Raw genomic sequence first — 27,410 nt, 5'->3', positions numbered from 1 at the left:
CAAAGAATTTATTAATTTCTTAGAATTAGTTCGAAGATGAAAAATACCATGGCATATGCTCATAGGTAGAGAAAAAAATAATGAACAGATCACAACAAACAAACAAAAAACCCCAACCATGTTGCCACTTTCACATGGACGTAAGCTTATGGTGCTTTAGGTTCGTTGATTTTAGACACACACACACACACACACACACACACACACACACACACACACACACACTGTTTACTCAGATTCAGCGTGATGTTGTGAGTTTGACGCCATTTTCCAACAATAACAAGAAAAAACAACTTGCATCTTTCAAATGCAATTTATATTACAGTACCTTCGGTTCTTTGATTTTCAGTCAAAACACACACACACACACACACACTCGTGCATGTATGTACACAGGGCGTTTTTACTGCAGACGAGTTTCAAATATACACTTAACAGATCTTAATTTCCAAAACTTTGATACATCTAGTCCACAATCGTTAGATCACGCCTCTTTTTATTAGCGGATTGATTATTCAGATTGGTTTTACTGGGTTTAATGCCATTTTGCAGCACATGATTGGTATATATATGAACGCTAAATTGATACACTTTGGATGACCATATGCAAATATAATACTTGTACATACATTTGCATACATATTCCACGCAAACTAGACCAGCAAGTAGATCATCGCTTCTTTTGTTTTTTTCTGACACTACCGGTAATGTCAGGGGAGAAAAAAGAAGAAAAGGCGGAGATCTACTTGTTGGTCTAAAACGCAAACGTGCATCTACATATATGTATTTGAATAACATCACATCAAATGCTAAATTCATAAACATAAGATAATGTCACTTACTTCCAAACACACATGCATACCATATACATGTGAGATAAAGAGGACAAAATAGAAGGTATGATGCGAGAAAGTGACGTGATAACTAACATACTTCTGGTCCAATAATATTCAGGGAACATAATATTCCTGATAAACTCCATTTGTCAATAAATCGAACAAGGTCAGATCCATAAGGACATAGAACACAATTAATTTTACTCTATGTCCTCTACATTTGTTTCTCAATACTTCTTAAATCCCTAAAAAATGCACAAATATAACTCTTCTGTCACCACCAAAATGAGAGGAAGAAATATTCTAAAAATAGACTTGAACTACATCTATTGTTACTGAACTGGATGTACTAATTGTGACCTGATTCCTGACAGGCCCAATTTGTTATGGCCAATTTTAGTCAAACTTTTATATTTGCATGCCACACCTATTTCAATTTTATAGATGAAGTCTTTTTGAATTTTATTACAAACAAGACACGTGACACCATTCAGAAAGTGTGTAGTGCTGGTGTTCCACAGGGTGTAAGTTTTGGTCCAAGTGCTCTTGAGAAACCAAAACTTAATTTGCTATATCTTCCTCAATTATAAAAATTTTTCAATGCAATGAAAACCTGAATGTACAAGGCCTCTCTGAGAATATGTTTACAATTTGAAATTATTGATAAAGGAAATTTAAATAAACATTTAAATTTTAAAAACTACATTTTATTGAAAATATAAATTTTCCTACAAGTTTTAAAATTCAGTTTGACAAATTTTAGACAGCAAAGTTGACTAATACATGGTATTTAAAACAAATGGTAGCTTAAGTCTGTACAAGTGATATCATTTTTCCCAGGGGTAGCGAAGCAACACAGCTCATAGTGATTTTGGCAGCAAACCGCAATATGCCTGTCCAGATGCATATAGGTGTAGACACTAAAGAAACAGTGACAGGTGCTATGTTCCACATATTGTGTCAGGTACGTAGGCAGTTGTTTGTATAAGTAATAGCGCACTCAGATTTAAAGTTCGGATGGGACCACTACCATGTTGTATAGCAAAAATGCATTCCATTTCAATGTCAATAACTACAAAAGGTGACAATGGGATAGGAAAATACAGTTTCTAGGGAGGCTCTACCTTACTGAAAAATGGTGTTATTCTCTCTCATGAAGACCTAAGCCATGTCTTTGTGGTGCTATATATCAGTGTGGTGATATGAACTAATCATGGTCACTTATGACAGTACACTTCACATGTCCTTATGAAACCTTGCTATCACCACCGGACTACTGGAGAGCTTCCAAACTGATCCAACTCTAACATTTTGTTCCAGATACAATGTTAGACCTGAAAAGATATAACATGTCTCACTTGATTCTAGAAAACAGTAAGATGTAGGTAAGTGAATTTAAAATGTGTTCGATATGGTGATTTCAAAATAACATTAAGGTTGCAAGCATGGGAAAAATATTAAACATGACAGACTGACACTCAAAAAGGTGAAGCGATGATCATGTATTAAAGTGATAAATTCATCCTAAAAATATATGGGGTTTCTAGAAGCATATTTAGCCATTTACAGGTTAAATAACAAAACAGGTAGACTATGTATCATAAAGTTTAAGGTAATGTTGGGGCGGTGAGGTTTGATCATTGGTGCAAACATTAGTACATACCAGTATACAGGAAAGTCAAGCGACAATGTACTAAATTAAAATATATGACTATAAGCAATCTTATTCATGAGGGAAATAACAATTTTGGATATTGCAGATGAATACAGCAAAATGTGGCCACACAGATCAACTATATATACCAATAAATCCTATATCGTCAACTAAATGTGAAATTCTGATCCCCAAAACGTGAAAACCAGGATGGACATTTACATATGTGGGACATATACAATGTACTTCTTAAGATCAAACGTGCAAACAAAATTCAAATGATCTGTTTCAACATTTATCATTAAGAGTGTTGGTTACCAATTATTAAACTCAATGATTCAATGGAATCAGATATCAGCTGATGCTACAATACTGCACACTGTCATAGTACTAAATTGAAATATGTTATCATACATAGGCCTACTCATGATGAAAATAACATTTTGGGATATTTTCAGCGCACACAGCCAGAAATGGGCCTTACAGATTCACTGTATGTACAATGTCAGCCTATATGATGTACTGAATGTAAACGTTTGATCCCAAACATTCTAAAATATATGAATATTTGTTCATGTGGGATATGTAGCTATCGCAAAATCAGTTGTACAAAGTTAAATTCAAATAATCTGTTTGAATATTTCTTATGCAATCTTTAGAATGTCAGTTAACAAATATTATTAGTAATTAATAATGCATAAAGCAAGATGGATCATCAGCATTCCCATAACATCATATAGGCCACAATGCTGCACTACACCAATCAATATCGTAACCAAACTGAACAATACAATGGAATGCATTTTGTGTTCAACTTATATTATTTTGCTGTTTTCTTACATCCAAGGGTAATATACATGGGGAAAGTATATTTTATCCCTTTGAACTGTATTTCATTCTGGGACGGTTTAAAATGATTTAGTAGAGAACTTGACTAGGTTCTAGTATAAAGTTTTCGTCTCTGTCCTCTCACTAAATACCCTATAACTATGTTTGTAAAAAATTACTGAAGGCCATACAAGCAGATATGTGTTACTCAGGAAGTGACCCCATGATAAACACATAAATTAACTGCTTGGACCCCTAATAAATACTTTGAATGACCAATACAAATTGGAATTTTGTCTTCGTGTATTTTAAATGATGGTCTCATTTTGACTTACAAAGATATTTTCTCTGACAAAATTTGACAAATATCCAACATTGGAACTTATATATGGTGTAGGAATATCTACATGCTGATATCATTTAATATCATTTCAACAAATATTATATATTTTGGAGTACATTTTTTAATCTTTTATATTTCTTTTTAAATTTCATTTAAATTTTTCAAAATAAAACTTAACTTTTTATTTCTAATTTCATTCTACTGTTTTTCAAAGTCAATATACATAACATATTGAAATTTCATGTGTCGTTCATTAATAATGAAGATTTAATACCAGTTTAATCTTTACTCAAATACTGCACTGACAGGACATAGCACAATTAATTTTGTTATATGTTCTCTACATTTGGTTCTCGAGACTGACATTTCCACTGTGTGACAATCAGTACAAATCATATGTTAATCTAAAAATACCTTCACGGTGAAGTTCTTGCCAAAGGTTTTTTTGAGAGGCTGGACTGTCAACAGAGCAGTATGTAAACAGAACACATATTTCACTTCCGGATCATCACCATGGCCTTATTACTGACTATGCACTATCGCCGAAATACACATGGAAAACCACACCTGAGCTCATATTCTCAAGAATAAACAATGACCTTTAAATCCCTATCAAAATCGCATAAATATAACTCTTCTATCACCATGACAATGAGAGAGGAATAAATGTTCTAACAATAGACTAGAACTACCTTTGTGAGTACCGAACTGGAAGTACTGAGACCTGATTATATAATCATCGGTTACTATCTTCCATTTGGATCTGGTTAGAAGAAAATTGAACAAAATGCTAAATTTGAACTGGAGGTTTACTTTAATTGAATTGGTACCTCACCAAAGTGAGGCTTCAAAGAATGGTCTATAGACTCATTAAATGTTCCTCTCCACGGTAATCTTTAGTAAAAGGCGAAAGATTAATACGATGTGAAGAGAAACCAGAGTAATCATTATACTTTCACGCTTTATTTTGAAGAGAAATAGTTTGAACTTTCCAAATGCTTTTGTAAAGACGATAGTGGAATGGTGATGTCTACAAAGATCCAAAAGGGTCATAGTTTTCAATATACAGTGTCATTTTGCTATTGGCTATTTTGAATTTCAGTGAAACCCATTTATTTTCTTTATACTGGTAGAAAGGATACTAATTAATATTTCTATATTTCTTGTCGTGGAAAAGGCAGGGGAAGTTAATTTGACAGTAAAAGGGATGTAATCCACATTCGTTAGATGTTCGAGTTATCGAGATGGATTATAACTACCTATTTATACATCAGGAAAAGATTACTAATTTGGAAAAAAATAACAGGTGTTTTATTCGTATAGGAAATCAAAATTTACTTGAAGAAAAAAAATTCCATTTTAGATTAATGCAACGTGTGGATGTTTCAGATGTTTGGGATATCATCTGTCTTCTCCGAGGAGAGCAATGTAGACCTTAAACCTGGCATATGTACTAGCAAACTAGGGTATGTTATACCAAGCTTAGACCATTAACTGTCTTTATTGCGTTTGGTACAATTCCAATAGGTGGTCCACACATGGTTAAGTAAAGATTCAGACATGTTTAGGCTGCCGTTAATGAAATTGAGTCGCAATTATTACTTCCGGATCAGTACCAACAAAAGTAGTCCCAGTCTATATTTAGAGCATTGTTTCCTCTCTCGTTTCGGTAGTGGTACGCAGCTTAGATTTCGGCTTTTGAGGTATAGATTTCAGGAAAATTAAATTGAAAACTCTTTGTAAAATGAGCATCAATGAGTTTCTCTTCCTACTGCTAAAACTGCTTCTCTGTTAGATCCAACTCGCAAAAAAGGCGCATAACATATTCCCATGTTGTTGTTGTGGGAATAACGCCATTTTTCAGCACGTGATAGGCTATACATGGCGGCCAGTATAAATAGTGGCATAAGAAACTGGAGAAAACCTCGATAAGAGCCACCGACTCACGAGAGGCTAATGGCAACCTTTCTCATATACACACATAGACCGACCCCGAGACCCGAACCACGTGGATCGAGATGAGATGGCAGTGATTGGTAAAGTCGAGCGCTTTAGAACACTCGGCCATCCGGGTTCCCGTTTAATTCCATGTAGTTTAAAATTAGCATTTAAAACCTTAATACTTACGTGTAAATTCTTCATTTCTTTTAAGATATGTCACCTGCTGTGATACATCGCCAGCATTGAAAATTATTTTCTGTCGGAAACGTGTCATGCCGTTTTCATAGATTTGTATGTTTTGAGTTTAAATGAATGCAGCCTGTGTTACTATCCATCAAAAATAATAGTAATACAAAGTTTATGTAAGTAACAACTCAGATTTCGTTAGAGATTTTCAATCACAAACACATAAAAATAGCTAGAAATACGAGGCCTCCAAAGCTGTATATTAAAACTTGCTGCTACTCTGTGACATGTGAATGGTTTTAAGATTGTTCTTTTTGAATTATTTTTAGGCAGCCATAGTCAAAAAAAAATCCTTAATGTTATTTCGTCTGTTTTGCTTTAATTTGGTTTCGATAGATGCCTCAAGGAGCAAATCTGAGCAGCTTGGATCATTAATGAAATTGTAAAGCCGATGTAATAAGCCTTTCCCAAAGAATTTATTAATTTCTTAGAATTAGTTCGAAGATGAAAAATACCATGGCATATGCTCATAGGTAGAGAAAAAAATAATGAACAGATCACAACAAACAAACAAAAAACCCCAACCATGTTGCCACTTTCACATGGACGTAAGCTTATGGTGCTTTAGGTTCGTTGATTTTAGACACACACACACACACACACACACACACACACACACTGTTTACTCAGATTCAGCGTGATGTTGTGAGTTTGACGCCATTTTCCAACAATAACAAGAAAAAACAACTTGCATCTTTCAAATGCAATTTATATTACAGTACCTTCGGTTCTTTGATTTTCAGTCAAAACACACACACACACACACACACTCGTGCATGTATGTACACAGGGCGTTTTTACTGCAGACGAGTTTCAAATATACACTTAACAGATCTTAATTTCCAAAACTTTGATACATCTAGTCCACAATCGTTAGATCACGCCTCTTTTTATTAGCGGATTGATTATTCAGATTGGTTTTACTGGGTTTAATGCCATTTTGCAGCACATGATTGGTATATATATGAACGCTAAATTGATACACTTTGGATGACCATATGCAAATATAATACTTGTACATACATTTGCATACATATTCCACGCAAACTAGACCAGCAAGTAGATCATCGCTTCTTTTGTTTTTTTCTGACACTACCGGTAATGTCAGGGGAGAAAAAAGAAGAAAAGGCGGAGATCTACTTGTTGGTCTAAAACGCAAACGTGCATCTACATATATGTATTTGAATAACATCACATCAAATGCTAAATTCATAAACATAAGATAATGTCACTTACTTCCAAACACACATGCATACCATATACATGTGAGATAAAGAGGACAAAATAGAAGGTATGATGCGAGAAAGTGACGTGATAACTAACATACTTCTGGTCCAATAATATTCAGGGAACATAATATTCCTGATAAACTCCATTTGTCAATAAATCGAACAAGGTCAGATCCATAAGGACATAGAACACAATTAATTTTACTCTATGTCCTCTACATTTGTTTCTCAATACTTCTTAAATCCCTAAAAAATGCACAAATATAACTCTTCTGTCACCACCAAAATGAGAGGAAGAAATATTCTAAAAATAGACTTGAACTACATCTATTGTTACTGAACTGGATGTACTAATTGTGACCTGATTCCTGACAGGCCCAATTTGTTATGGCCAATTTTAGTCAAACTTTTATATTTGCATGCCACACCTATTTCAATTTTATAGATGAAGTCTTTTTGAATTTTATTACAAACAAGACACGTGACACCATTCAGAAAGTGTGTAGTGCTGGTGTTCCACAGGGTGTAAGTTTTGGTCCAAGTGCTCTTGAGAAACCAAAACTTAATTTGCTATATCTTCCTCAATTATAAAAATTTTTCAATGCAATGAAAACCTGAATGTACAAGGCCTCTCTGAGAATATGTTTACAATTTGAAATTATTGATAAAGGAAATTTAAATAAACATTTAAATTTTAAAAACTACATTTTATTGAAAATATAAATTTTCCTACAAGTTTTAAAATTCAGTTTGACAAATTTTAGACAGCAAAGTTGACTAATACATGGTATTTAAAACAAATGGTAGCTTAAGTCTGTACAAGTGATATCATTTTTCCCAGGGGTAGCGAAGCAACACAGCTCATAGTGATTTTGGCAGCAAACCGCAATATGCCTGTCCAGATGCATATAGGTGTAGACACTAAAGAAACAGTGACAGGTGCTATGTTCCACATATTGTGTCAGGTACGTAGGCAGTTGTTTGTATAAGTAATAGCGCACTCAGATTTAAAGTTCGGATGGGACCACTACCATGTTGTATAGCAAAAATGCATTCCATTTCAATGTCAATAACTACAAAAGGTGACAATGGGATAGGAAAATACAGTTTCTAGGGAGGCTCTACCTTACTGAAAAATGGTGTTATTCTCTCTCATGAAGACCTAAGCCATGTCTTTGTGGTGCTATATATCAGTGTGGTGATATGAACTAATCATGGTCACTTATGACAGTACACTTCACATGTCCTTATGAAACCTTGCTATCACCACCGGACTACTGGAGAGCTTCCAAACTGATCCAACTCTAACATTTTGTTCCAGATACAATGTTAGACCTGAAAAGATATAACATGTCTCACTTGATTCTAGAAAACAGTAAGATGTAGGTAAGTGAATTTAAAATGTGTTCGATATGGTGATTTCAAAATAACATTAAGGTTGCAAGCATGGGAAAAATATTAAACATGACAGACTGACACTCAAAAAGGTGAAGCGATGATCATGTATTAAAGTGATAAATTCATCCTAAAAATATATGGGGTTTCTAGAAGCATATTTAGCCATTTACAGGTTAAATAACAAAACAGGTAGACTATGTATCATAAAGTTTAAGGTAATGTTGGGGCGGTGAGGTTTGATCATTGGTGCAAACATTAGTACATACCAGTATACAGGAAAGTCAAGCGACAATGTACTAAATTAAAATATATGACTATAAGCAATCTTATTCATGAGGGAAATAACAATTTTGGATATTGCAGATGAATACAGCAAAATGTGGCCACACAGATCAACTATATATACCAATAAATCCTATATCGTCAACTAAATGTGAAATTCTGATCCCCAAAACGTGAAAACCAGGATGGACATTTACATATGTGGGACATATACAATGTACTTCTTAAGATCAAACGTGCAAACAAAATTCAAATGATCTGTTTCAACATTTATCATTAAGAGTGTTGGTTACCAATTATTAAACTCAATGATTCAATGGAATCAGATATCAGCTGATGCTACAATACTGCACACTGTCATAGTACTAAATTGAAATATGTTATCATACATAGGCCTACTCATGATGAAAATAACATTTTGGGATATTTTCAGCGCACACAGCCAGAAATGGGCCTTACAGATTCACTGTATGTACAATGTCAGCCTATATGATGTACTGAATGTAAACGTTTGATCCCAAACATTCTAAAATATATGAATATTTGTTCATGTGGGATATGTAGCTATCGCAAAATCAGTTGTACAAAGTTAAATTCAAATAATCTGTTTGAATATTTCTTATGCAATCTTTAGAATGTCAGTTAACAAATATTATTAGTAATTAATAATGCATAAAGCAAGATGGATCATCAGCATTCCCATAACATCATATAGGCCACAATGCTGCACTACACCAATCAATATCGTAACCAAACTGAACAATACAATGGAATGCATTTTGTGTTCAACTTATATTATTTTGCTGTTTTCTTACATCCAAGGGTAATATACATGGGGAAAGTATATTTTATCCCTTTGAACTGTATTTCATTCTGGGACGGTTTAAAATGATTTAGTAGAGAACTTGACTAGGTTCTAGTATAAAGTTTTCGTCTCTGTCCTCTCACTAAATACCCTATAACTATGTTTGTAAAAAATTACTGAAGGCCATACAAGCAGATATGTGTTACTCAGGAAGTGACCCCATGATAAACACATAAATTAACTGCTTGGACCCCTAATAAATACTTTGAATGACCAATACAAATTGGAATTTTGTCTTCGTGTATTTTAAATGATGGTCTCATTTTGACTTACAAAGATATTTTCTCTGACAAAATTTGACAAATATCCAACATTGGAACTTATATATGGTGTAGGAATATCTACATGCTGATATCATTTAATATCATTTCAACAAATATTATATATTTTGGAGTACATTTTTTAATCTTTTATATTTCTTTTTAAATTTCATTTAAATTTTTCAAAATAAAACTTAACTTTTTATTTCTAATTTCATTCTACTGTTTTTCAAAGTCAATATACATAACATATTGAAATTTCATGTGTCGTTCATTAATAATGAAGATTTAATACCAGTTTAATCTTTACTCAAATACTGCACTGACAGGACATAGCACAATTAATTTTGTTATATGTTCTCTACATTTGGTTCTCGAGACTGACATTTCCACTGTGTGACAATCAGTACAAATCATATGTTAATCTAAAAATACCTTCACGGTGAAGTTCTTGCCAAAGGTTTTTTTGAGAGGCTGGACTGTCAACAGAGCAGTATGTAAACAGAACACATATTTCACTTCCGGATCATCACCATGGCCTTATTACTGACTATGCACTATCGCCGAAATACACATGGAAAACCACACCTGAGCTCATATTCTCAAGAATAAACAATGACCTTTAAATCCCTATCAAAATCGCATAAATATAACTCTTCTATCACCATGACAATGAGAGAGGAATAAATGTTCTAACAATAGACTAGAACTACCTTTGTGAGTACCGAACTGGAAGTACTGAGACCTGATTATATAATCATCGGTTACTATCTTCCATTTGGATCTGGTTAGAAGAAAATTGAACAAAATGCTAAATTTGAACTGGAGGTTTACTTTAATTGAATTGGTACCTCACCAAAGTGAGGCTTCAAAGAATGGTCTATAGACTCATTAAATGTTCCTCTCCACGGTAATCTTTAGTAAAAGGCGAAAGATTAATACGATGTGAAGAGAAACCAGAGTAATCATTATACTTTCACGCTTTATTTTGAAGAGAAATAGTTTGAACTTTCCAAATGCTTTTGTAAAGACGATAGTGGAATGGTGATGTCTACAAAGATCCAAAAGGGTCATAGTTTTCAATATACAGTGTCATTTTGCTATTGGCTATTTTGAATTTCAGTGAAACCCATTTATTTTCTTTATACTGGTAGAAAGGATACTAATTAATATTTCTATATTTCTTGTCGTGGAAAAGGCAGGGGAAGTTAATTTGACAGTAAAAGGGATGTAATCCACATTCGTTAGATGTTCGAGTTATCGAGATGGATTATAACTACCTATTTATACATCAGGAAAAGATTACTAATTTGGAAAAAAATAACAGGTGTTTTATTCGTATAGGAAATCAAAATTTACTTGAAGAAAAAAAATTCCATTTTAGATTAATGCAACGTGTGGATGTTTCAGATGTTTGGGATATCATCTGTCTTCTCCGAGGAGAGCAATGTAGACCTTAAACCTGGCATATGTACTAGCAAACTAGGGTATGTTATACCAAGCTTAGACCATTAACTGTCTTTATTGCGTTTGGTACAATTCCAATAGGTGGTCCACACATGGTTAAGTAAAGATTCAGACATGTTTAGGCTGCCGTTAATGAAATTGAGTCGCAATTATTACTTCCGGATCAGTACCAACAAAAGTAGTCCCAGTCTATATTTAGAGCATTGTTTCCTCTCTCGTTTCGGTAGTGGTACGCAGCTTAGATTTCGGCTTTTGAGGTATAGATTTCAGGAAAATTAAATTGAAAACTCTTTGTAAAATGAGCATCAATGAGTTTCTCTTCCTACTGCTAAAACTGCTTCTCTGTTAGATCCAACTCGCAAAAAAGGCGCATAACATATTCCCATGTTGTTGTTGTGGGAATAACGCCATTTTTCAGCACGTGATAGGCTATACATGGCGGCCAGTATAAATAGTGGCATAAGAAACTGGAGAAAACCTCGATAAGAGCCACCGACTCACGAGAGGCTAATGGCAACCTTTCTCATATACACACATAGACCGACCCCGAGACCCGAACCACGTGGATCGAGATGAGATGGCAGTGATTGGTAAAGTCGAGCGCTTTAGAACACTCGGCCATCCGGGTTCCCGTTTAATTCCATGTAGTTTAAAATTAGCATTTAAAACCTTAATACTTACGTGTAAATTCTTCATTTCTTTTAAGATATGTCACCTGCTGTGATACATCGCCAGCATTGAAAATTATTTTCTGTCGGAAACGTGTCATGCCGTTTTCATAGATTTGTATGTTTTGAGTTTAAATGAATGCAGCCTGTGTTACTATCCATCAAAAATAATAGTAATACAAAGTTTATGTAAGTAACAACTCAGATTTCGTTAGAGATTTTCAATCACAAACACATAAAAATAGCTAGAAATACGAGGCCTCCAAAGCTGTATATTAAAACTTGCTGCTACTCTGTGACATGTGAATGGTTTTAAGATTGTTCTTTTTGAATTATTTTTAGGCAGCCATAGTCAAAAAAAAATCCTTAATGTTATTTCGTCTGTTTTGCTTTAATTTGGTTTCGATAGATGCCTCAAGGAGCAAATCTGAGCAGCTTGGATCATTAATGAAATTGTAAAGCCGATGTAATAAGCCTTTCCCAAAGAATTTATTAATTTCTTAGAATTAGTTCGAAGATGAAAAATACCATGGCATATGCTCATAGGTAGAGAAAAAAATAATGAACAGATCACAACAAACAAACAAAAAACCCCAACCATGTTGCCACTTTCACATGGACGTAAGCTTATGGTGCTTTAGGTTCGTTGATTTTAGACACACACACACACACACACACACACACACACACACTGTTTACTCAGATTCAGCGTGATGTTGTGAGTTTGACGCCATTTTCCAACAATAACAAGAAAAAACAACTTGCATCTTTCAAATGCAATTTATATTACAGTACCTTCGGTTCTTTGATTTTCAGTCAAAACACACACACACACACACACACTCGTGCATGTATGTACACAGGGCGTTTTTACTGCAGACGAGTTTCAAATATACACTTAACAGATCTTAATTTCCAAAACTTTGATACATCTAGTCCACAATCGTTAGATCACGCCTCTTTTTATTAGCGGATTGATTATTCAGATTGGTTTTACTGGGTTTAATGCCATTTTGCAGCACATGATTGGTATATATATGAACGCTAAATTGATACACTTTGGATGACCATATGCAAATATAATACTTGTACATACATTTGCATACATATTCCACGCAAACTAGACCAGCAAGTAGATCATCGCTTCTTTTGTTTTTTTCTGACACTACCGGTAATGTCAGGGGAGAAAAAAGAAGAAAAGGCGGAGATCTACTTGTTGGTCTAAAACGCAAACGTGCATCTACATATATGTATTTGAATAACATCACATCAAATGCTAAATTCATAAACATAAGATAATGTCACTTACTTCCAAACACACATGCATACCATATACATGTGAGATAAAGAGGACAAAATAGAAGGTATGATGCGAGAAAGTGACGTGATAACTAACATACTTCTGGTCCAATAATATTCAGGGAACATAATATTCCTGATAAACTCCATTTGTCAATAAATCGAACAAGGTCAGATCCATAAGGACATAGAACACAATTAATTTTACTCTATGTCCTCTACATTTGTTTCTCAATACTTCTTAAATCCCTAAAAAATGCACAAATATAACTCTTCTGTCACCACCAAAATGAGAGGAAGAAATATTCTAAAAATAGACTTGAACTACATCTATTGTTACTGAACTGGATGTACTAATTGTGACCTGATTCCTGACAGGCCCAATTTGTTATGGCCAATTTTAGTCAAACTTTTATATTTGCATGCCACACCTATTTCAATTTTATAGATGAAGTCTTTTTGAATTTTATTACAAACAAGACACGTGACACCATTCAGAAAGTGTGTAGTGCTGGTGTTCCACAGGGTGTAAGTTTTGGTCCAAGTGCTCTTGAGAAACCAAAACTTAATTTGCTATATCTTCCTCAATTATAAAAATTTTTCAATGCAATGAAAACCTGAATGTACAAGGCCTCTCTGAGAATATGTTTACAATTTGAAATTATTGATAAAGGAAATTTAAATAAACATTTAAATTTTAAAAACTACATTTTATTGAAAATATAAATTTTCCTACAAGTTTTAAAATTCAGTTTGACAAATTTTAGACAGCAAAGTTGACTAATACATGGTATTTAAAACAAATGGTAGCTTAAGTCTGTACAAGTGATATCATTTTTCCCAGGGGTAGCGAAGCAACACAGCTCATAGTGATTTTGGCAGCAAACCGCAATATGCCTGTCCAGATGCATATAGGTGTAGACACTAAAGAAACAGTGACAGGTGCTATGTTCCACATATTGTGTCAGGTACGTAGGCAGTTGTTTGTATAAGTAATAGCGCACTCAGATTTAAAGTTCGGATGGGACCACTACCATGTTGTATAGCAAAAATGCATTCCATTTCAATGTCAATAACTACAAAAGGTGACAATGGGATAGGAAAATACAGTTTCTAGGGAGGCTCTACCTTACTGAAAAATGGTGTTATTCTCTCTCATGAAGACCTAAGCCATGTCTTTGTGGTGCTATATATCAGTGTGGTGATATGAACTAATCATGGTCACTTATGACAGTACACTTCACATGTCCTTATGAAACCTTGCTATCACCACCGGACTACTGGAGAGCTTCCAAACTGATCCAACTCTAACATTTTGTTCCAGATACAATGTTAGACCTGAAAAGATATAACATGTCTCACTTGATTCTAGAAAACAGTAAGATGTAGGTAAGTGAATTTAAAATGTGTTCGATATGGTGATTTCAAAATAACATTAAGGTTGCAAGCATGGGAAAAATATTAAACATGACAGACTGACACTCAAAAAGGTGAAGCGATGATCATGTATTAAAGTGATAAATTCATCCTAAAAATATATGGGGTTTCTAGAAGCATATTTAGCCATTTACAGGTTAAATAACAAAACAGGTAGACTATGTATCATAAAGTTTAAGGTAATGTTGGGGCGGTGAGGTTTGATCATTGGTGCAAACATTAGTACATACCAGTATACAGGAAAGTCAAGCGACAATGTACTAAATTAAAATATATGACTATAAGCAATCTTATTCATGAGGGAAATAACAATTTTGGATATTGCAGATGAATACAGCAAAATGTGGCCACACAGATCAACTATATATACCAATAAATCCTATATCGTCAACTAAATGTGAAATTCTGATCCCCAAAACGTGAAAACCAGGATGGACATTTACATATGTGGGACATATACAATGTACTTCTTAAGATCAAACGTGCAAACAAAATTCAAATGATCTGTTTCAACATTTATCATTAAGAGTGTTGGTTACCAATTATTAAACTCAATGATTCAATGGAATCAGATATCAGCTGATGCTACAATACTGCACACTGTCATAGTACTAAATTGAAATATGTTATCATACATAGGCCTACTCATGATGAAAATAACATTTTGGGATATTTTCAGCGCACACAGCCAGAAATGGGCCTTACAGATTCACTGTATGTACAATGTCAGCCTATATGATGTACTGAATGTAAACGTTTGATCCCAAACATTCTAAAATATATGAATATTTGTTCATGTGGGATATGTAGCTATCGCAAAATCAGTTGTACAAAGTTAAATTCAAATAATCTGTTTGAATATTTCTTATGCAATCTTTAGAATGTCAGTTAACAAATATTATTAGTAATTAATAATGCATAAAGCAAGATGGATCATCAGCATTCCCATAACATCATATAGGCCACAATGCTGCACTACACCAATCAATATCGTAACCAAACTGAACAATACAATGGAATGCATTTTGTGTTCAACTTATATTATTTTGCTGTTTTCTTACATCCAAGGGTAATATACATGGGGAAAGTATATTTTATCCCTTTGAACTGTATTTCATTCTGGGACGGTTTAAAATGATTTAGTAGAGAACTTGACTAGGTTCTAGTATAAAGTTTTCGTCTCTGTCCTCTCACTAAATACCCTATAACTATGTTTGTAAAAAATTACTGAAGGCCATACAAGCAGATATGTGTTACTCAGGAAGTGACCCCATGATAAACACATAAATTAACTGCTTGGACCCCTAATAAATACTTTGAATGACCAATACAAATTGGAATTTTGTCTTCGTGTATTTTAAATGATGGTCTCATTTTGACTTACAAAGATATTTTCTCTGACAAAATTTGACAAATATCCAACATTGGAACTTATATATGGTGTAGGAATATCTACATGCTGATATCATTTAATATCATTTCAACAAATATTATATATTTTGGAGTACATTTTTTAATCTTTTATATTTCTTTTTAAATTTCATTTAAATTTTTCAAAATAAAACTTAACTTTTTATTTCTAATTTCATTCTACTGTTTTTCAAAGTCAATATACATAACATATTGAAATTTCATGTGTCGTTCATTAATAATGAAGATTTAATACCAGTTTAATCTTTACTCAAATACTGCACTGACAGGACATAGCACAATTAATTTTGTTATATGTTCTCTACATTTGGTTCTCGAGACTGACATTTCCACTGTGTGACAATCAGTACAAATCATATGTTAATCTAAAAATACCTTCACGGTGAAGTTCTTGCCAAAGGTTTTTTTGAGAGGCTGGACTGTCAACAGAGCAGTATGTAAACAGAACACATATTTCACTTCCGGATCATCACCATGGCCTTATTACTGACTATGCACTATCGCCGAAATACACATGGAAAACCACACCTGAGCTCATATTCTCAAGAATAAACAATGACCTTTAAATCCCTATCAAAATCGCATAAATATAACTCTTCTATCACCATGACAATGAGAGAGGAATAAATGTTCTAACAATAGACTAGAACTACCTTTGTGAGTACCGAACTGGAAGTACTGAGACCTGATTATATAATCATCGGTTACTATCTTCCATTTGGATCTGGTTAGAAGAAAATTGAACAAAATGCTAAATTTGAACTGGAGGTTTACTTTAATTGAATTGGTACCTCACCAAAGTGAGGCTTCAAAGAATGGTCTATAGACTCATTAAATGTTCCTCTCCACGGTAATCTTTAGTAAAAGGCGAAAGATTAATACGATGTGAAGAGAAACCAGAGTAATCATTATACTTTCACGCTTTATTTTGAAGAGAAATAGTTTGAACTTTCCAAATGCTTTTGTAAAGACGATAGTGGAATGGTGATGTCTACAAAGATCCAAAAGGGTCATAGTTTTCAATATACAGTGTCATTTTGCTATTGGCTATTTTGAATTTCAGTGAAACCCATTTATTTTCTTTATACTGGTAGAAAGGATACTAATTAATATTTCTATATTTCTTGTCGTGGAAAAGGCAGGGGAAGTTAATTTGACAGTAAAAGGGATGTAATCCACATTCGTTAGATGTTCGAGTTATCGAGATGGATTATAACTACCTATTTATACATCAGGAAAAGATTACTAATTTGGAAAAAAATAACAGGTGTTTTATTCGTATAGGAAATCAAAATTTACTTGAAGAAAAAAAATTCCATTTTAGATTAATGCAACGTGTGGATGTTTCAGATGTTTGGGATATCATCTGTCTTCTCCGAGGAGAGCAATGTAGACCTTAAACCTGGCATATGTACTAGCAAACTAGGGTATGTTATACCAAGCTTAGACCATTAACTGTCTTTATTGCGTTTGGTACAATTCCAATAGGTGGTCCACACATGGTTAAGTAAAGATTCAGACATGTTTAGGCTGCCGTTAATGAAATTGAGTCGCAATTATTACTTCCGGATCAGTACCAACAAAAGTAGTCCCAGTCTATATTTAGAGCATTGTTTCCTCTCTCGTTTCGGTAGTGGTACGCAGCTTAGATTTCGGCTTTTGAGGTATAGATTTCAGGAAAATTAAATTGAAAACTCTTTGTAAAATGAGCATCAATGAGTTTCTCTTCCTACTGCTAAAACTGCTTCTCTGTTAGATCCAACTCGCAAAAAAGGCGCATAACATATTCCCATGTTGTTGTTGTGGGAATAACGCCATTTTTCAGCACGTGATAGGCTATACATGGCGGCCAGTATAAATAGTGGCATAAGAAACTGGAGAAAACCTCGATAAGAGCCACCGACTCACGAGAGGCTAATGGCAACCTTTCTCATATACACACATAGACCGACCCCGAGACCCGAACCACGTGGATCGAGATGAGATGGCAGTGATTGGTAAAGTCGAGCGCTTTAGAACACTCGGCCATCCGGGTTCCCGTTTAATTCCATGTAGTTTAAAATTAGCATTTAAAACCTTAATACTTACGTGTAAATTCTTCATTTCTTTTAAGATATGTCACCTGCTGTGATACATCGCCAGCATTGAAAATTATTTTCTGTCGGAAACGTGTCATGCCGTTTTCATAGATTTGTATGTTTTGAGTTTAAATGAATGCAGCCTGTGTTACTATCCATCAAAAATAATAGTAATACAAAGTTTATGTAAGTAACAACTCAGATTTCGTTAGAGATTTTCAATCACAAACACATAAAAATAGCTAGAAATACGAGGCCTCCAAAGCTGTATATTAAAACTTGCTGCTACTCTGTGACATGTGAATGGTTTTAAGATTGTTCTTTTTGAATTATTTTTAGGCAGCCATAGTCAAAAAAAAATCCTTAATGTTATTTCGTCTGTTTTGCTTTAATTTGGTTTCGATAGATGCCTCAAGGAGCAAATCTGAGCAGCTTGGATCATTAATGAAATTGTAAAGCCGATGTAATAAGCCTTTCCCAAAGAATTTATTAATTTCTTAGAATTAGTTCGAAGATGAAAAATACCATGGCATATGCTCATAGGTAGAGAAAAAAATAATGAACAGATCACAACAAACAAACAAAAAACCCCAACCATGTTGCCACTTTCACATGGACGTAAGCTTATGGTGCTTTAGGTTCGTTGATTTTAGACACACACACACACACACACACACACACACACACACTGTTTACTCAGATTCAGCGTGATGTTGTGAGTTTGACGCCATTTTCCAACAATAACAAGAAAAAACAACTTGCATCTTTCAAATGCAATTTATATTACAGTACCTTCGGTTCTTTGATTTTCAGTCAAAACACACACACACACACACACACTCGTGCATGTATGTACACAGGGCGTTTTTACTGCAGACGAGTTTCAAATATACACTTAACAGATCTTAATTTCCAAAACTTTGATACATCTAGTCCACAATCGTTAGATCACGCCTCTTTTTATTAGCGGATTGATTATTCAGATTGGTTTTACTGGGTTTAATGCCATTTTGCAGCACATGATTGGTATATATATGAACGCTAAATTGATACACTTTGGATGACCATATGCAAATATAATACTTGTACATACATTTGCATACATATTCCACGCAAACTAGACCAGCAAGTAGATCATCGCTTCTTTTGTTTTTTTCTGACACTACCGGTAATGTCAGGGGAGAAAAAAGAAGAAAAGGCGGAGATCTACTTGTTGGTCTAAAACGCAAACGTGCATCTACATATATGTATTTGAATAACATCACATCAAATGCTAAATTCATAAACATAAGATAATGTCACTTACTTCCAAACACACATGCATACCATATACATGTGAGATAAAGAGGACAAAATAGAAGGTATGATGCGAGAAAGTGACGTGATAACTAACATACTTCTGGTCCAATAATATTCAGGGAACATAATATTCCTGATAAACTCCATTTGTCAATAAATCGAACAAGGTCAGATCCATAAGGACATAGAACACAATTAATTTTACTCTATGTCCTCTACATTTGTTTCTCAATACTTCTTAAATCCCTAAAAAATGCACAAATATAACTCTTCTGTCACCACCAAAATGAGAGGAAGAAATATTCTAAAAATAGACTTGAACTACATCTATTGTTACTGAACTGGATGTACTAATTGTGACCTGATTCCTGACAGGCCCAATTTGTTATGGCCAATTTTAGTCAAACTTTTATATTTGCATGCCACACCTATTTCAATTTTATAGATGAAGTCTTTTTGAATTTTATTACAAACAAGACACGTGACACCATTCAGAAAGTGTGTAGTGCTGGTGTTCCACAGGGTGTAAGTTTTGGTCCAAGTGCTCTTGAGAAACCAAAACTTAATTTGCTATATCTTCCTCAATTATAAAAATTTTTCAATGCAATGAAAACCTGAATGTACAAGGCCTCTCTGAGAATATGTTTACAATTTGAAATTATTGATAAAGGAAATTTAAATAAACATTTAAATTTTAAAAACTACATTTTATTGAAAATATAAATTTTCCTACAAGTTTTAAAATTCAGTTTGACAAATTTTAGACAGCAAAGTTGACTAATACATGGTATTTAAAACAAATGGTAGCTTAAGTCTGTACAAGTGATATCATTTTTCCCAGGGGTAGCGAAGCAACACAGCTCATAGTGATTTTGGCAGCAAACCGCAATATGCCTGTCCAGATGCATATAGGTGTAGACACTAAAGAAACAGTGACAGGTGCTATGTTCCACATATTGTGTCAGGTACGTAGGCAGTTGTTTGTATAAGTAATAGCGCACTCAGATTTAAAGTTCGGATGGGACCACTACCATGTTGTATAGCAAAAATGCATTCCATTTCAATGTCAATAACTACAAAAGGTGACAATGGGATAGGAAAATACAGTTTCTAGGGAGGCTCTACCTTACTGAAAAATGGTGTTATTCTCTCTCATGAAGACCTAAGCCATGTCTTTGTGGTGCTATATATCAGTGTGGTGATATGAACTAATCATGGTCACTTATGACAGTACACTTCACATGTCCTTATGAAACCTTGCTATCACCACCGGACTACTGGAGAGCTTCCAAACTGATCCAACTCTAACATTTTGTTCCAGATACAATGTTAGACCTGAAAAGATATAACATGTCTCACTTGATTCTAGAAAACAGTAAGATGTAGGTAAGTGAATTTAAAATGTGTTCGATATGGTGATTTCAAAATAACATTAAGGTTGCAAGCATGGGAAAAATATTAAACATGACAGACTGACACTCAAAAAGGTGAAGCGATGATCATGTATTAAAGTGATAAATTCATCCTAAAAATATATGGGGTTTCTAGAAGCATATTTAGCCATTTACAGGTTAAATAACAAAACAGGTAGACTATGTATCATAAAGTTTAAGGTAATGTTGGGGCGGTGAGGTTTGATCATTGGTGCAAACATTAGTACATACCAGTATACAGGAAAGTCAAGCGACAATGTACTAAATTAAAATATATGACTATAAGCAATCTTATTCATGAGGGAAATAACAATTTTGGATATTGCAGATGAATACAGCAAAATGTGGCCACACAGATCAACTATATATACCAATAAATCCTATATCGTCAACTAAATGTGAAATTCTGATCCCCAAAACGTGAAAACCAGGATGGACATTTACATATGTGGGACATATACAATGTACTTCTTAAGATCAAACGTGCAAACAAAATTCAAATGATCTGTTTCAACATTTATCATTAAGAGTGTTGGTTACCAATTATTAAACTCAATGATTCAATGGAATCAGATATCAGCTGATGCTACAATACTGCACACTGTCATAGTACTAAATTGAAATATGTTATCATACATAGGCCTACTCATGATGAAAATAACATTTTGGGATATTTTCAGCGCACACAGCCAGAAATGGGCCTTACAGATTCACTGTATGTACAATGTCAGCCTATATGATGTACTGAATGTAAACGTTTGATCCCAAACATTCTAAAATATATGAATATTTGTTCATGTGGGATATGTAGCTATCGCAAAATCAGTTGTACAAAGTTAAATTCAAATAATCTGTTTGAATATTTCTTATGCAATCTTTAGAATGTCAGTTAACAAATATTATTAGTAATTAATAATGCATAAAGCAAGATGGATCATCAGCATTCCCATAACATCATATAGGCCACAATGCTGCACTACACCAATCAATATCGTAACCAAACTGAACAATACAATGGAATGCATTTTGTGTTCAACTTATATTATTTTGCTGTTTTCTTACATCCAAGGGTAATATACATGGGGAAAGTATATTTTATCCCTTTGAACTGTATTTCATTCTGGGACGGTTTAAAATGATTTAGTAGAGAACTTGACTAGGTTCTAGTATAAAGTTTTCGTCTCTGTCCTCTCACTAAATACCCTATAACTATGTTTGTAAAAAATTACTGAAGGCCATACAAGCAGATATGTGTTACTCAGGAAGTGACCCCATGATAAACACATAAATTAACTGCTTGGACCCCTAATAAATACTTTGAATGACCAATACAAATTGGAATTTTGTCTTCGTGTATTTTAAATGATGGTCTCATTTTGACTTACAAAGATATTTTCTCTGACAAAATTTGACAAATATCCAACATTGGAACTTATATATGGTGTAGGAATATCTACATGCTGATATCATTTAATATCATTTCAACAAATATTATATATTTTGGAGTACATTTTTTAATCTTTTATATTTCTTTTTAAATTTCATTTAAATTTTTCAAAATAAAACTTAACTTTTTATTTCTAATTTCATTCTACTGTTTTTCAAAGTCAATATACATAACATATTGAAATTTCATGTGTCGTTCATTAATAATGAAGATTTAATACCAGTTTAATCTTTACTCAAATACTGCACTGACAGGACATAGCACAATTAATTTTGTTATATGTTCTCTACATTTGGTTCTCGAGACTGACATTTCCACTGTGTGACAATCAGTACAAATCATATGTTAATCTAAAAATACCTTCACGGTGAAGTTCTTGCCAAAGGTTTTTTTGAGAGGCTGGACTGTCAACAGAGCAGTATGTAAACAGAACACATATTTCACTTCCGGATCATCACCATGGCCTTATTACTGACTATGCACTATCGCCGAAATACACATGGAAAACCACACCTGAGCTCATATTCTCAAGAATAAACAATGACCTTTAAATCCCTATCAAAATCGCATAAATATAACTCTTCTATCACCATGACAATGAGAGAGGAATAAATGTTCTAACAATAGACTAGAACTACCTTTGTGAGTACCGAACTGGAAGTACTGAGACCTGATTATATAATCATCGGTTACTATCTTCCATTTGGATCTGGTTAGAAGAAAATTGAACAAAATGCTAAATTTGAACTGGAGGTTTACTTTAATTGAATTGGTACCTCACCAAAGTGAGGCTTCAAAGAATGGTCTATAGACTCATTAAATGTTCCTCTCCACGGTAATCTTTAGTAAAAGGCGAAAGATTAATACGATGTGAAGAGAAACCAGAGTAATCATTATACTTTCACGCTTTATTTTGAAGAGAAATAGTTTGAACTTTCCAAATGCTTTTGTAAAGACGATAGTGGAATGGTGATGTCTACAAAGATCCAAAAGGGTCATAGTTTTCAATATACAGTGTCATTTTGCTATTGGCTATTTTGAATTTCAGTGAAACCCATTTATTTTCTTTATACTGGTAGAAAGGATACTAATTAATATTTCTATATTTCTTGTCGTGGAAAAGGCAGGGGAAGTTAATTTGACAGTAAAAGGGATGTAATCCACATTCGTTAGATGTTCGAGTTATCGAGATGGATTATAACTACCTATTTATACATCAGGAAAAGATTACTAATTTGGAAAAAAATAACAGGTGTTTTATTCGTATAGGAAATCAAAATTTACTTGAAGAAAAAAAATTCCATTTTAGATTAATGCAACGTGTGGATGTTTCAGATGTTTGGGATATCATCTGTCTTCTCCGAGGAGAGCAATGTAGACCTTAAACCTGGCATATGTACTAGCAAACTAGGGTATGTTATACCAAGCTTAGACCATTAACTGTCTTTATTGCGTTTGGTACAATTCCAATAGGTGGTCCACACATGGTTAAGTAAAGATTCAGACATGTTTAGGCTGCCGTTAATGAAATTGAGTCGCAATTATTACTTCCGGATCAGTACCAACAAAAGTAGTCCCAGTCTATATTTAGAGCATTGTTTCCTCTCTCGTTTCGGTAGTGGTACGCAGCTTAGATTTCGGCTTTTGAGGTATAGATTTCAGGAAAATTAAATTGAAAACTCTTTGTAAAATGAGCATCAATGAGTTTCTCTTCCTACTGCTAAAACTGCTTCTCTGTTAGATCCAACTCGCAAAAAAGGCGCATAACATATTCCCATGTTGTTGTTGTGGGAATAACGCCATTTTTCAGCACGTGATAGGCTATACATGGCGGCCAGTATAAATAGTGGCATAAGAAACTGGAGAAAACCTCGATAAGAGCCACCGACTCACGAGAGGCTAATGGCAACCTTTCTCATATACACACATAGACCGACCCCGAGACCCGAACCACGTGGATCGAGATGAGATGGCAGTGATTGGTAAAGTCGAGCGCTTTAGAACACTCGGCCATCCGGGTTCCCGTTTAATTCCATGTAGTTTAAAATTAGCATTTAAAACCTTAATACTTACGTGTAAATTCTTCATTTCTTTTAAGATATGTCACCTGCTGTGATACATCGCCAGCATTGAAAATTATTTTCTGTCGGAAACGTGTCATGCCGTTTTCATAGATTTGTATGTTTTGAGTTTAAATGAATGCAGCCTGTGTTACTATCCATCAAAAATAATAGTAATACAAAGTTTATGTAAGTAACAACTCAGATTTCGTTAGAGATTTTCAATCACAAACACATAAAAATAGCTAGAAATACGAGGCCTCCAAAGCTGTATATTAAAACTTGCTGCTACTCTGTGACATGTGAATGGTTTTAAGATTGTTCTTTTTGAATTATTTTTAGGCAGCCATAGTCAAAAAAAAATCCTTAATGTTATTTCGTCTGTTTTGCTTTAATTTGGTTTCGATAGATGCCTCAAGGAGCAAATCTGAGCAGCTTGGATCATTAATGAAATTGTAAAGCCGATGTAATAAGCCTTTCCCAAAGAATTTATTAATTTCTTAGAATTAGTTCGAAGATGAAAAATACCATGGCATATGCTCATAGGTAGAGAAAAAAATAATGAACAGATCACAACAAACAAACAAAAAACCCCAACCATGTTGCCACTTTCACATGGACGTAAGCTTATGGTGCTTTAGGTTCGTTGATTTTAGACACACACACACACACACACACACACACACACACACACACACTGTTCACTCAGATTCAGCGTGATGTTGTGAGTTTGACGCCATTTTCCAACAATAACAAGAAAAAACAACTTGCATCTTTCAAATGCAATTTATATTACAGTACCTTCGGTTCTTTGATTTTCAGTCAAAACACACACACACACACACACTCGTGCATGTATATACACAGGGCGTTTTTACTGCAGACGAGTTTCAAATATACACTTAACAGATCTTAATTTCCAAAACTTTGATACATCTAGTCCACAATCGTTAGATCACGCCTCTTTTTATTAGCGGATTGATTATTCAGATTGGTTTTACTGGGTTTAATGCCATTTTGCAGCACATGATTGGTATATATATGAACGCTAAATTGATACACTTTGGATGACCATATGCAAATATAATACTTGTACATACATTTGCATACATATTCCACGCAAACTAGACCAGCAAGTAGATCATCGCTTCTTTTGTTTTTTTCTGACACTACCGGTAATGTCAGGGGAGAAAAAAGAAGAAAAGGCGGAGATCTACTTGTTGGTCTAAAACGCAAACGTGCATCTACATACATGTATTTGAATAAGATCACATCAAATGCTAAATTCATAAACATAAGATAATGTTACTTACTTCCAAACACACATGCATACCATATACATGTGAGATAAAGAGGACAAAATAGAAGGTATGATGCGAGAAAGTGACGTGATAACTAACATACTTCTGGTCCAGTAATATTCAGGGAACATAATATTCCTGATAAACTCCATTTGTCAATAAATCGAACAAGGTCAGATCCATAAGGACATAGAACACAATTAATTTTACTCTATGTTCTCTACATTTGTTTCTCAATACTTCTTAAATCCCTAAAAAATGCATAAATATAACTCTTCTGTCACCACCAAAATGAGAGGAAGAAATATTCTAAAAATAGACTTGAACTACATCTATTGGTACTGAACTGGATGTACTAATTGTGACCTGATTCCTGACAGGCCCAATTTGTTATGGCCAATTTTAGTCAAACTTTTATATTTGCATGCCACACCTATTTCAATTTTATACATGAAGTCTTTTTGAATTTTATTACAAACAAGACACGTGACACCTTTCAGAAAGTGTGTAGTGCTGGTGTTCCACAGGGTGCAAGTTTTGGTCCAAGTGCTCTTGAGAAACCAAAACTTAATTTGCTATATCTTCCTTAATTATAAGAATTTTTCAATGCAATGAAAACCTGAATGTACAAGGCCTCTCTGAGAATATGTTTACAATTTGAAATTATTGATAAAGGAAATTTAAATAAACATTTAAATTTTAAAAGCTACATTTTATTGAAAATATAAATTTTCCTACAAGTTTTAAAATTCAGTTTGACAAATTTTAGACAGCAAAGTTGACTAATACATGGTATTTAAAACAAATGGTAGCTTAAGTCTGTACAAGTGATATCATTTTTCCCAGGGTTAGTGAAGCAACACAGCTCATAGTGATTTTGGCAGCAAACCGCAATATGCCTGTCCAGATGCATATAGGTGTAGACACTAAAGAAACAGTGACAGGTGCTATGTTCCACATATTGTGTCAGGTACGTAGGCAGTTGTTTGTATAAGTAATAGCGCACTCAGATTTAAAGTTCGGATGGGACCACTACCATGTTGTATAGCAAAAATGCATTCCATTTCAATGTCAATAACTACAAAAGGTGACAATGGGATAGGAAAATACAGTTTCTAGGGAGGCTCTACCTTACTGAAAAATGGTGTTATTCTCTCTCATGAAGACCTAAGCCATGTCTTTGTGGTGCTATATATCAGTGTGGTGATATGAACTAATCATGGTCACTTATGACAGTACACTTCACATGTCCTTATGAAACCTTGCTATCACCACCGGACTACTGGAGAGCTTCCAAACTGATCCAACTCTAACATTTTGTTCCAGATACAATGTTAGACCTGAAAAGATATAACATGTCTCACTTGATTCTAGAAAACAGTAAGATGTAGGTAAGTGAATTTAAAATGTGTTCGATATGGTGATTTCAAAATAACATTAAGGTTGCAAGCATGGGAAAAATATTAAACATGACAGACTGACACTCAAAAAGGTGAAGCGATGATCATGTATTAAAGTGATAAATTCATCCTAAAAATATATGGGGTTTCTAGAAGCATATTTAGCCATTTACAGGTTAAATAACAAAACAGGTAGACTATGTATCAT

General features: G+C 34.0%; 4 non-coding genes across 4 annotated transcripts; all 4 read right to left on the bottom strand.

The window, feature by feature from the left end:
- Window positions 1-4,489: 4,489 nt before the first annotated feature.
- LOC149776859 (U5 spliceosomal RNA) lies at window positions 4,490-4,605 on the bottom strand. The gene has a single exon (XR_016416393.1). It is a non-coding gene; the product is annotated as a U5 spliceosomal RNA (small nuclear RNA).
- A 6,126-nt stretch (window positions 4,606-10,731) lies between these two features.
- LOC149776858 (U5 spliceosomal RNA) lies at window positions 10,732-10,847 on the bottom strand. Its single transcript, XR_016416389.1, has one exon. It is a non-coding gene; the product is annotated as a U5 spliceosomal RNA (small nuclear RNA).
- A 6,126-nt stretch (window positions 10,848-16,973) lies between these two features.
- LOC149776857 (U5 spliceosomal RNA) lies at window positions 16,974-17,089 on the bottom strand. The gene has a single exon (XR_016416378.1). It is a non-coding gene; the product is annotated as a U5 spliceosomal RNA (small nuclear RNA).
- A 6,126-nt stretch (window positions 17,090-23,215) lies between these two features.
- On the bottom strand, window positions 23,216-23,331 carry LOC149776856 (U5 spliceosomal RNA). Its single transcript, XR_016416367.1, has one exon. It is a non-coding gene; the product is annotated as a U5 spliceosomal RNA (small nuclear RNA).
- Window positions 23,332-27,410: the final 4,079 nt, after the last annotated feature.

This window comes from Sinohyriopsis cumingii, chromosome 18 (genome assembly GCF_028554795.1).
Source record: "Sinohyriopsis cumingii isolate HCF-2022 chromosome 18, ASM2855479v2, whole genome shotgun sequence".
Taxonomy (NCBI): Eukaryota; Metazoa; Mollusca; class Bivalvia; order Unionida; family Unionidae; genus Sinohyriopsis; species Sinohyriopsis cumingii.
Note: the sequence above shows the minus strand (reverse complement) of the source record. Positions and strands in the feature narration are given on the sequence as shown.